Consider the following 12,776-nt stretch of genomic DNA (forward strand, 5'->3'; position numbering starts at 1 on the left):
AAAAAGGCTGTAGTTATCAGCAGGGAGACGTGAATCCTGTGGCAAAGCAAGGAAGGGAATGTAGAGACTGGAGCGACGGACGGCCTTATATAGGCAGGCAGCCAACAACGTGGGAGGAGTTAAGATGGGGGACCCAACGCCACCTCAAACGGTGACCGAGCTGCAGGCTATGGACGTATATTTGTACGTAAGTAGGATTAAGTTAGCGTTGGGAACCCGCGTACCAGATTTCTTGAAGATGGGCCCATAAGTAACAAAGACCGTTGAAAAGTTCAATATGGCGGCCAACAGTGGCATCATACCACCGAAATAAGTACGTACATCGGTTTCGGTTAGTGCAGGGAAGCCGCCTACCAAATTTCGAGAAGATGGTGCTATAAATAAGAAAGTTCAACATGGCGGACGTTGTTGACCGTTATGACCGTTACGTGTAGAATTTCTAAATGAAACCTGCTTAACTTTAGTAAGTAAGCTGTAAGGAATGAGCCTGCCAAATATCAGCCTTCTACCTACACGGGAAGTTGGAGAATTAGTGACGTTGGAAAGTTCAGTATGGTGGCCGACAGCGGTGTGATACCAACGAAATAAGTGCGTACATCGGTTTCCGTTAAAAGTTCAATATGGTGGCCGACAGTGGCGTCATACCATCGAAATAAGTAAGTACATTGGTTTTGGATAGCACAGGGAAGCCGCCTACCAAATTTCGTGAAGATGTGGCCATGAATTAGAAAGTACAACATGGCGGACGTTGTTGACCGTTACACGTAGAGTTTCGAAATGAAACCTGCTTAACTTCTGTAAGTAAGCTGTAAGGAATGAGCTGTCAAATGTCAGCCTTCTACCTACACGGGAAGTTGGAGAATTAGTGATGAGTGAGTGAGTGAGGGCTTGGCCTTTTATTAGTATAGATTTAATACAATCCGTATGTATGGTGTTCGCGTCATTACCTCGACTCAACATAAGTTAGAACCATCCAATGGGACGGCTGGGTATTAACAACAGTCATTGTTTAAATTTTAGCCGATCTCAGATCTAAAATGAGTGACAGTCGCAACGCAGCCAGAAGAGCAGCGGCCGCGCAAAGTATGCACAGGAAACAAAGTCACATGACTGACGAGGACACCGAACCTTTCGATAATCCGATGTATATGGATTGGGATTCGATAGAAATGGTCGTTAAAACGAATGTCAACACTGTGGTTGACATTAATCAATCCTGCACCCATTGGAGACTGGCAGGACATGATCCGCCACTCCAACATAATTATTACTCCAAATTATTACTTGGTTTGCTGAAAAAAATCAAATGAGGAGCGCCGAAGAGCTGAGTTCATGTCTCGCATCCCCGTTTAAACAGGAAGCTCTTCATAACATCGGCCGAAAAGGTCTATTTGAAGCACAAATCAGTGCCATGATAACAAAATCATTTCAAGGACTTAAAAAAACAAATAATTCTTTGCAGAGAGAGTATGGATTTCACAAACGTAGAATTTGTAGCCTGATCTGATCGGCTCCCAGTCGTTAGTATTTATATAAAGAAAAACCCAAAAAACTGAACGCGGTCCATTTAAAGGTTTAACTGCCGTTCTTCTATTTGTTTGAAATCTGTCACCAAGCATCGCCTCCCAGAAGGTCCTTCACAGTCTTTGCTGCTTTTCATTTTGTTATACGGTTCTTGAAGCCCGAGATGCGATTGTCCACAGAGAACAGGAGAATATTCCCACTGGGGTCTAAAGTTATTGTCATTAATCACAGACAGCCCCCCAAACCAGGGCAGAAATGAAACAGTCGGTGCGTTCTCGATACGACACGGGTGGTCGTTCCTGAAGATGGTACTGACGTGTTCGTCCTCCTCGGCCTTCTTAATAAACAGCTGTGCTGTTGACATTTTCTGTCCATTGTGAATGCCAGAATGATGGGACTGGCATCCCAGCAGAGATGGATGGCGACTCTTCTCCTGGACAGGCCTCCATTATGGAAGGATGTGGATGGGCACGCATCCTGGCTGGCTTGATCTGCAGGCACCTTACCCGGCGGAGAAGCCATGATGGGAGGATAGAAGGAGACTGTTTCTCAGGGCCATGTATTCCCCTATACACAGGGTGGCAGCATTCCTTCTGGTGGAACTCCCATGGGTACACCACAGGGCATATTGGGAGCTGTAGTCCTGATGGGCAGCCCTGTTGGAGTACTTGGGTGCTGCCAGGAGGAGCTGCAGGGGAGCTTAACCGCTACTTTGGAGGGCTACCAACTTGCAATGGTGTGGCACCAGACGTACGCCCAGGTCTGGCATATAAGAATCTGCCGCCACCTCCTCAGCAGGCCATGGACAACACTCAGAGAGGAGGAGCAGGAGAACGTGGAGATGCGGCACTGACTTTAACCCTGGGATGGTGACTTTGTAAGCTAAGTGTGACTCTGGGTTCGGGGCCACACGTTTTTATTGAAGCTCAAGCGATTATCCAGTATGGCTCTTAGGTACTTAAAGCTACCAGCTCTCTCAGCTTGCACTCCAATGAGGAGCACTGGTTATACTGGTTCTTCACATTTAGTTGAAGGTTCTGCTCCTGGCCCTCCTCCTCCTCACAACGTGCCACATTGTCAGAGGTGCCAGTCAGCGCTGTCAGATCGAGAGGAGTGTGGGACCACCGCTCTGCCTTGTGGAGCCCCTAGCCACTTGTAACTCCCTACCTTGACAAGCTGCTCCCTGCTAAGGAGGAAGAGATGGGGGTCCACCAGTATGTGTTCCTGAAGGATTTCAATGGTTTGCTCTATCAGACGAGACTCCTTTAAAGCCACGTCTTTTATGTTTCGCTTTTTTCTTTTGCACATCGGCTCCTGTGACACAATCAGTTTTCCGTTATCTGCATTCAAGCTCATACCTGCCCTTATTTTGGACAAAGTTCATCACGACGTGACACGTCCCAGGTACAGCAAGGCAGCGGGATGTTTAAGAAAGCAGCAATGAGCCAGCGGACATCTGAATGCACTCAGACGTGACGCGGCCTGCTGGAGGAGACGAATTACGTGTGGCCTACTTACTCCTCACTGGAGCCCCTCAGCTCAGCTCTGTGGAGTACAGAAAAATGACAACAGCGGCCATGAAGTGCTGCAGGATTACCGCTGCTTCACGGTTCAAGACGCGGCCACTGCTCGTTCTCCCCAAGTACTCCGGGGGGCACCTCCTTCCATGTGAAAACGTGCAGTTTGGGTTCAAACGGGGGTCCGTGGATGAGCTCGACCACACAAGTCATCTCAGAACAGCCCCGAGGCCCCCGGTGACCCCCAACACAATACACAGCTTAGGAAACGGTTGACTGGGGGGTGTCAGAGTGGGCGTACAATGGAGGACGTTCTTCTTGCAGGATCTCAGGTGGTTTGTATGCAACACAGCAAATCCCAACAGCAAAGCGTTGTCAGCAGTTGAGAGATTAGCTCACAAAATGCAACGAAGGGGAGGAACTGAAAGCGTCGACTTACTTTGTCTTAGTTTTGCATTTTTATTTGTGTTGACGTGCTTGTGCCCCCCTCTGTTTAATATTTTTACATTTGCAGCGCTCCTAGAAAGTGCTGTCCGCCCTTTCAAATCCCTCCGTTACTGCATAAATGTGGCCTACAATGTGATCAGACTTTTAGGAAGGTCATAAAACAAATGACGCCAAATCAGGCACCATTGCTGTTCGGTGCGGTCCTGATGGTGGACTCCCAAACACAGGCCCTTGGATCCTCCGATGTCACACTGGGGTTCTTCGGGACTTCCTAGAATACTCCATGCTTTATTCTTGGAGAGAACTGTATTGGTCGCCCACTCCTTCGAGGGTTACAAAAGGGTTGAATTTCTTCCATATTTACACGATTTGCCCGAGAGTGGCCTGGTGGAGTCCAGAGTCTCCAGAAATGAGGTGGTCACCTTTCCCAGCCTGCCCTGTCGGATGCCCTTAGCAGTCTCCTTTGATCGAGGCATGGCACACTGTACAAACCCATGTGGTGAAGTTCAGACCCCGATTTATGGACCCCCCACACTCAGCCCTGATGGATGTCCCATTGATTGAATTCAAATGAACGGATAATCCTAGGGGTTCACATACAAGTCTCGAACGCCGGATGGTTTTCCCCAATAAAGGTTTGTGTGTCATTTCTAGAAGTGGGTTCTCCTTACCTTGTTTTAGGACTTGTGTCCTGAGCTGTGATAGAAACTGAGAACATTCAAAAGGGGTCCCAAACATTTTAGCACCAGTGCACATTTACTCAATCAGCAGATACTTGGATCCAAAGTGACTTACAAAGAACGCCATTATAACAGAGTCTGGGGCACAGAATACCATTTAACATTTGCCAGGGCAGGTACAGGAATCATTCCATTAAAAACGTTAGGTTCCCCTGTGCCCCCCACCAGCCCGATACAGTACAGGGGACACTGCCACCTAGTGGCCTCTGTGCTCTCACACTGGCATAAGTAGGATGACAAGTCCTCCTCTTTCAGTTTCTGTTCTGGGGGTCGATGGTGAGGCTTCACTGGGTTTAGAGATTTATCAGCCCCTTCCTGTCAGTGGCACAGAATACGCCGCCATTGTCAGGTGCCATGATTAACGTGTAATGTCAACGTTACCTTGCAGCGTCCGCCTTGCTGGCCTGAAAGATCTCAGAACAGAGTTTACAACACCTTTCCTCCATTAGCAGATTTTTCAGATCTCTGTCTATATATAAAATCCAACATCTGTCTGTCTGTTTGCTTTTCACGAGAGAACAACTTGACGGATTTAGACCGGGTTTCTTTCTAGAATTTGCTTGAACATTCCGGTTGATTTTGCGACTTCTCTCATCGCACTATGAATCATAATTTGCTTGCTGGAGCCAAATATTCACGCTAATCCGAGACATAGGCTGCAGGCCAAGTGGGGGGGAGTGTGACATCAGGAGTGGGTGGGGCCCTCCGCACTGTCCTGTTTCACTACTACGTGGGCGGAGCCATGGGGCACGGCTAGTAACAGTAATAAAAGATAAAGAAGCCGATTGAGCAGTCCGATCTAGCAAACCGTAGAATAGACTGGAAATCCAGCTGCTTGCCCACCTTGAGACTTCTTGGCAGCTGAGCACCTGGTTGTGGATTTTTTCTTCACTTTTTTGTTTCCTTAAAGTCCTCTTCATTTAAAGTGCCAGGCACACATCAGGATGGAAAAAGCCTGCAGATGACAAGTGCCAACTCAAACAACACACATCTAAAAGCAAAAGAGAGCAAAACAGCTCCACAGGTAATCAGGAGAAAAACCCACTGGGTGACAGAAAACAGCAGCAACAGCCTGCCTCCCACCGGCACTCAATGGTCATCCCGTGCGCCGTCTCCCTGGCTTTGTGGTGGAGTGGCGGCCTAATCCTCCGACAAACAGATGACGGCTCCACAGTAAATGATACCCTTGTACTCATTCATTGTAAAAATAGCCGGCCTCGACACTGACCTAATGTGCCACCAGCCCTGCCGCGCTCTCTTCTTCCCTAACCTTAACGCATTTGCCAGCATACATGTAATAATTAGAGGGACGAGCTTCATTCAGTCAGCCGCTGTAATTATCAGGCTTAAGTGAAAAGACGAACATAAAAACAGCAGGAAAAAAAAAAACAACACACAGCAGCGCGCTGGAAAAAATGAGCTTGTGATGTTTAGATGGACACAAGTGACCAGAATCGGGATACCGCATGGGGTCGCAAAATAAAAAGGATTCACTCACAGATAACGTTTCATAAAACTTCTGCTTTGGCCATCAATCCGCTTTCTAACCCAGTGCCCATCCTGGCAGTAGTAGAACCAACCATGGATAAAATGCCAGTCCACCACAGGGCAACTGAGACTCCCTGTGCCAACCCATTTACCACAGAGATGATGTGATCACATGACTGTTTCATGCACCATAGTATTTACACAGTGACTGCAGACATTACGGAGACCCCTTCACTTTCTGCACACTTTATTGTGGTCTCAATTTCACTTTAAATGGAGAAAGTGGTCATTTTGTCCTCGGTCTACACTCAATATCCCATAATGACAAAGTTAAAGTCTGCATTCAGAAAGGTTTGCAAATGTATTAAAATCCAAACAGTGAAATCTCTCCTTCATAGAAATATTCAGACCCCAAGCTGTACTCGGGTGCATCCCCCACTTGTGTGTTGAGAACTTGACTGGAGTCCACCGGAGGCGTCATTTAGACAGACAGAGGCACACGTGGACCTGTGAACTGGACAAACACCAAGCCAGGAAGTCCAAGGAACTCTCGGGATGGAGACCGCTGTGACCAAACGTTGGAGAGGCACAGAGGAGTTAAAAGCATTTCTAACCTTTGTTAGAGTCTCAACAACTGTGAAATGGAAGAAGTTGTTTGGAGTCTCCCATGAACAACCAGGCAAGAAGGGCCTTGACCAAAGACTCGACGGTCGGTCACCCTAATGGAGATTTGCAGTACTAGCCTTCCACGAGTTGGGGGCAGTCGGTGACCACCAGTCGCGTAGTACGACCTCCCCCAGAGACTCGGCCTTAGAGCTCCTCAATGAGCCTTTGCGAAGGTGGACAACCACGGAGCGCTCGGCCAGGAACCGATACAGGCAACATGGCTGCATGGGAAAAGCAAAGTGCGCATTTGGAACTGCATAATTAGAAAAAAAAGTGCCGTCTGTCCACTGCCTCACGTCTCTTATATCAGGTCAGAATGGGAAAAGATGGGCCAGGGAGGTGGCTGAACTCACCACACCTGGCAAACAAGCACACGTTAAGTGGCTACCCACGTATGGCGAGCTTGGAATACTGGAGATTTGTGAAGGAGCCGAGTGATCCGACATCCCCTACAAACCCTAGTCGCGTCAGTGCACACCCCGCAGCTACAGTCGTTAAGCGTGAGCGTCATCCTTTAGCACTCCTGGTGAGATTCGAGTCAAAACCAAGGGAGGCTGCGGCCTGATCAAGCAGCAGTCTGTTGAAGGGCACAGTCGCTCACTGTCAGCCAACCTGAAGCCACAATCATTTAATATTCACATGCAAGGCAACTTAAGAAACATGACGGCATGACAAAATATCCTGAGGCAACCACTACAGAGAAAAAGTGAAAGAACAAATGAGAAATGATTAAAAAATGGAAACGGCAACTTTGGTTTTTATTCAAATAGCACATTAAGAGCAGGACGCTCATTCACTTATGACTTTGCATACGTCAGACAGAACCGCCTTTATTTTGTATACAAGACCATCCTGCTGCACGTTAAGAGCGGTTAAGGCTGGTTAGGCGACTGGCCAGGGTCACTCGGCGAGGCGGATGAGGGCACAGAGATGAAAGTCCACCTCCTTAGCCACTGCACACTGAAGTGACACTTTTGTGCATTTGACTACCAAATGTGCCTTTCACTTGGCATCACAAACGGGGCATCACTTGTGAGGCAAATCCCAACAGGCCTAATAACCGTCTACACACCTGGCCATGAAAACAGGCGCGTCCACACCCATCCACATCCCACATTCTGTAATCTCCTAGAGCTGACCACAAAATACAAAAGTGGCTGGCGGTTAACGAAATTCAAAGGCGTCAACACGGAAGACGTAGAGTGACGCAGGTCACAACAATCCTGGGGAAATCAAAAGCGATGGCACCTCCTCAGAACGATGGGCAGACATTCTTATTACTCAAGACTTGTCCCTTTCCTTACTTGACACAACCAAACAGAAACTGATCACCTCCTTAAACGAGGCTTTGCCCAAACCAGCAGTTCCTCACCGAGTTCTTACACACGTCAGGGACAACACTCTGAAAATAAAAATCAATCAATCCATCCTGTACACACACACACCTGCATTGACAAAGTCTCCAGCCCCTTCACTTTTGTCATATTTTGTGACATTGCAGCCTCCTGCTCAAATCATTTAAATCCAGTTTTTCCTCTCATCAAACAACACTCAGTACCTCAGAATAAAAAATGAAAACGGAATTTCAGACAGTTTTTTTATTTTAAAAATAAAAAGCTGAAATATCCCAACGACACAAACTTTTTCCTACGTATGTCATTGAAGCAACTTTGGCAGCCATTCCAGCCTGAAGTCTTCCCGAGTCGGACACGACGAGCATCTCGGGGCTTCCTGTCAGGCTGTGTCTGGTGGGACGGACACCACCGGTGGAGGGCCACTGCCCGCTCTCTCCAGAGATTTCCGATTGGGTTCAAGTCGAGGTTCTGGTTGGGCCACTCCAGGACATTCCCAGCGTTGTCCCTAAGCCTCTCCTGTGCGGTCTTTGCTTTGTGACCCTTTGGCCCAGTCGGAGGTCCAAAGTGCTCGGAGGAGTTTTTCCATTCAGGATATCTCTGAACTTGGCTCCATTCAGCTCTCCCTCAAACCTGTCTGGTCTCTCAGTCCCTGACACTGCCATCTCCATGCTTCATCGTTTGGAATTGTATAATTCCAGTGATGAGGGATGCCTGGTTGACTTCAGATATGATGCGAATTTTGGTTTTAATAGACCACAGAATCTCGTTTCTCATCGTCTGGAAGTCCTTGAGGTGCCAATTTGAAAACTCCAAGTGGACTTCCATGAGGCAAGGCTTCTGTCTAGACACCCTAGTGGAGTTCTGCAGTGATGGTTGGCCTTCTGGAAGTTTCTGCCATCTCCACACAGGTTGTCTGGAGCAGAGCCACAGTGACCATTGGGTTCTTGGTCACCTCTCTTACCAAGGCCCTTGTCCCGCAATTGCTTAGTCTGGTCAGGTGGCCAGCTCTAGGAAGAGATGTGGTCTTCCCAAACTTCATTCCATTCCATAAGAACTAAGCAGGCCGCTGTGCTCCTGGGTATCTTCAGTGCTGTGGTCTTCCCCAGATCTGTGTCTCGATACAAACCCGTCTCCAAGCTCTGTCGGCAACGCCTTCAACATCGTGACGTGGGACCCTCCTAGAGGCAGGTGTGTGCCTCTGCGAATCAGTCCTGTGCACATGGGGTCTCCAAATATCTCGACGGGATGCACCGGAGCCACATTTCAAGTGTCACAGCAAAGGGTCCGCATACTTGTCTCAGGGGGATTTTCAGTTTTTGATTTTAAATAGATTTGGGAAAGAAATCTACAATCCTGTTTTCTTTTAGTCATTTTAGGGTATTAAGAACGAGGAGATCAAAATTAAACAATTTTAATTTTGAAGGGGTCTGAAAACTGCAGGGAGCCCACCTGAAACAGTACTGAAGCAGAACCTCTGGGTGTAGAAAGAAAGAAACTGAATATGGCCTGATACAATTAAACAGAAGAGACACAAAAGTACGTAACGGGAAAGGCACTATATAAGAAAAAGAATCTAAAAACTGTCTAGTGTAAAAGACAAAGCACAAGAGAGAGAGAAAGGACCAATAAGGAAGAAAAAAATAAAGAAGTGCTTCACGTGAAAGGTGCCATATAATAAAACACGCACAGAAATGCTTAAAAGGCACTATATAATATAATACTACAACAATGCTTAATATATAAGGCACAGTTTAATAAAAGAAAGAATCAACAACAGTGTTTCATTTGAAGAGCACTGCATAAAACAATTCAAAGATAGAAAGAACAATTACAAATGCGTTTCACATGAAGGGCACTATAACACAAAAATACCAAATATAGACCCTTACGTACCAGTCATGAACTGCACGGCTGCAGACCTCGAAAAACGTTTAACACGACAAGCAGCGCAGACGGGCCGCCACAACCCCTGGACTAAACGCAGTCAAACCTTCTCTAGCCCCTGAACCCGATCCAGGGCCGGGGGGCCACAGCCTACCCAGCTGCAGCTGGTGTTACATATGATGAGGTGCCAGTCCAGCGCAGGACATCACTTAAATTCATCTGCTGGCACTCTGCGGAGGTTGCAGCAAACCCGGAGTACCAGGGGGCAAAGCCACGCAGACGCCACATGGAAGTCAAACTCGGGACACCTGATCTGGGAGGCAGCGGAGCCAACCACCGCACCACCCGACTGTTAGACAAGACACAAGACAGCACCCTGAGATTTGGCTGTGCTCTCCGGTATTCAACACAAGGGTTTTCATCATCATCTCTTTTTAAGAATGTATTTAATTTTTCAATCTCATAATCCATGACATTCACAGCACTTTTCCGTCAAGTATTTGCCACTTCCCCTCCAATTCATAAGTTATCTGTACTTTTGGTATGTTGTCCAATTCAGCCTCCTCTAGCAGCATTGGGCACAAGGCTGTAGCCAGCCCTGGACGGGATGCCAGTCTTGATCATGACACACTCCCGTATGCACACACCCACATCAGCTCCCCAATTAACCAAACACACACCGGAAAATAAAAAGCCCACCCAGACGGGACAGCATGCAGACTGCACACGGGTCCAGTGGCACCAAGGGCCAAGAGGTGGCAGTGCTAACCATGGTGCCAGGGTGCTACACAAAACAAGCAGAAATGAATCTACAAGTCCTCCTTTCTGCCAGAGTGCCCGTTCTTGGCAGCGTCGATCTCAGACTGACCTGGGGAAAAGAAGGAACCGATCCAAGATGGGAAGCCCCCACACACGCATCCACCCAACATTGACAATCAATGTGAGCAGCTCGTCCCAGAAGACCCCACACGGGCACAGGAAGAACCTGCACACGCTGCCACACAGAGTCCCGGTGACAAGTTTGGTTTAAACACTCAAATCTTCACATGCAAGCAAAATAAGTTGAAGGAGGGGAACCAAAGTAGATGTTTACTGGCAAATATGAAGACGCTCTGAATAGGAAAGTGCAGCCAAGTTTCTCACATGACAGCAAAACTCAACAGGCAGCCGTGATCAGAATCTCGGCACAAGCAGCTGGAAGCATCGGAGGAAACTGAACGCAGCCAGTCCTCCCGACGTGCCCAACTAAACAGAACGTGGCACTCGCTCAAGACATCAGCTACGTTGGTGACTTGTTAGGACAACAGCAGGCCTCCGACTGGTGAGGCACACAAACGGTCAGCAGCAGGCGTCCTCTCAGTTCAGAACACACTCACCCATCCACAGGTGCCACATCAGGACTGGTCCACGAACCAAGACTGGACACAAGTCCCTGGAGTCATCAAGCAACCTTAATGGGCACTGAGCCACCACGCTGGCCTTTGCAGACTTGAGTAAAACGAGGTACACTGCCCAGAGTGCGTCCCCTCTCGACCGTATGACGAGCACTCCCTCATTTTCTAACCTTTTTGTTTATTTCAACACAAGGTCACCACTCTATAAATAACCCTGGAAATGAAATCAGACGACTGCAAAGCATTCTGATCATCTTCATCAAAACCAAACCCCACTGCTTCACCCTGCCACCCTAATCATCGAGACCCCCACAAGTTCAGATGCTAGTCTGGACGGCTCGTCACTCATCCAAAGTCTCCTGCAAGCTCATCCTCACTTGTGCCGACTCCCCCAGGGGGTCTCTACAATTTACCAGGCATGCTCGTCTTTACATTTCATCTCGCTCCTCTGAAGTGGGGCAGTGTGGTGGCACAGAGGTTGGCACTTCTGCCTAACAGATCCAGCGTCCTGACCTCCCAAAGAGGTGCGTGTGCGTTCAGGTATTTAACACCCTCCAGTATACTGGTGTTGTGTGAGGATGTGTGTGTGCTTGAGATGCAATGGACTGGCAGCCCTTTCCGGATTTGGTTCCTGCCTCGCCCCGCCGTTACCTTGAACCGGAACGTGAATGGCATTTATAGAGTGGTGTAAACGCTGAAGGGGACCACATAAAGAATGACGGACATCGCCAGGCTCTACACATTTCCATTCCTTTAACCCTGAGTTGGTGTTATTGACGGGCAGTTAAAAAGACCGAGATGGAAGGTGCTATATACTGTAAGTGGTACATTGAATTAAAAGATACGACCAGTCGTCTCCTTCATATTCCTAAATCTGCCTCGATGGACAGAAATGAAGGGCGCTATAGAAAACAGACAGCAGAAATAAATATGAAGGGCACCATATTACATAGAAAGCATCATATAATACACAGTTTACGTGAAAGGCACTATATAATAGAGCAATCGTGTGAACAAAGAGCTTATGTGAATGACACTATGTAATTTATAGGTTATGTGTAAGGCACTATAAAACAAACCAATCGCGTCAGAGAAGTGATTACGTTACGCTCACCAGATGGCAGAGAGTCAAAGGCAATCTGTAATGAACTGGTTGTGTGAAAGGCGTTATTTCATGAAGAAGCCATTTGAAGTTCACTTTATGATCATATGAAAGGCACTATATAACAGATAGGTCATATCAGCTGCATTGTGTCTTTCAGGCGAACAGATATTCTCTAAAGGAAACTCCGCGGCCGCAGCGCTAACACGAAACAGTAACACACAAACGACGAGACGAGTGCCAGCCCTGCAAGTGTACCCACAGTATAAGAGCTACTCTTCCTGTGCCAGTGTATCTATTCGAACTGGGGAGGGCAAATATGGGCACACAAAAAAAAACAATTGTGCAGAAAATAAGAGTCGGGCTGGTGAGCTGCAGGCTGTGCAAGGCGCTATATAAAACTGACCAGCTTTCTATCCCAGATGCCCGTTTATCTCGGCCACCCTGAAACGTTTTAAACAGTCCCAGTAAAATGACACCACCGGCTGGTTTTCAGTTAGAACACTCTGGACGAGAACAGGCCATTCAGCCCAACAAAGCTCGCCAGTCCTATCCACTTGTTTCCTTCAAGAAAACATCAAGTCGAGTCGAGTTCTACAGTAATAGGCCTATATAGCGCCCTTCAGTGAAATCAGGCCGTACAAAGAATTCAGCACAAC

At 47.7% G+C, this 12,776-nt stretch overlaps 1 protein-coding gene across 1 annotated transcript in view; it reads right to left on the bottom strand.

Moving 5' to 3' along the window:
- LOC120522472 (C-Jun-amino-terminal kinase-interacting protein 4-like) overlaps positions 1-12,776 on the bottom strand; it is a 28,646-nt gene that overhangs the window by 12,660 nt on the left and 3,210 nt on the right. The window lies entirely within an intron of this gene.

This window comes from Polypterus senegalus, unplaced genomic scaffold, assembly GCF_016835505.1.
Source record: "Polypterus senegalus isolate Bchr_013 unplaced genomic scaffold, ASM1683550v1 scaffold_703, whole genome shotgun sequence".
Taxonomy (NCBI): Eukaryota; Metazoa; Chordata; class Cladistia; order Polypteriformes; family Polypteridae; genus Polypterus; species Polypterus senegalus.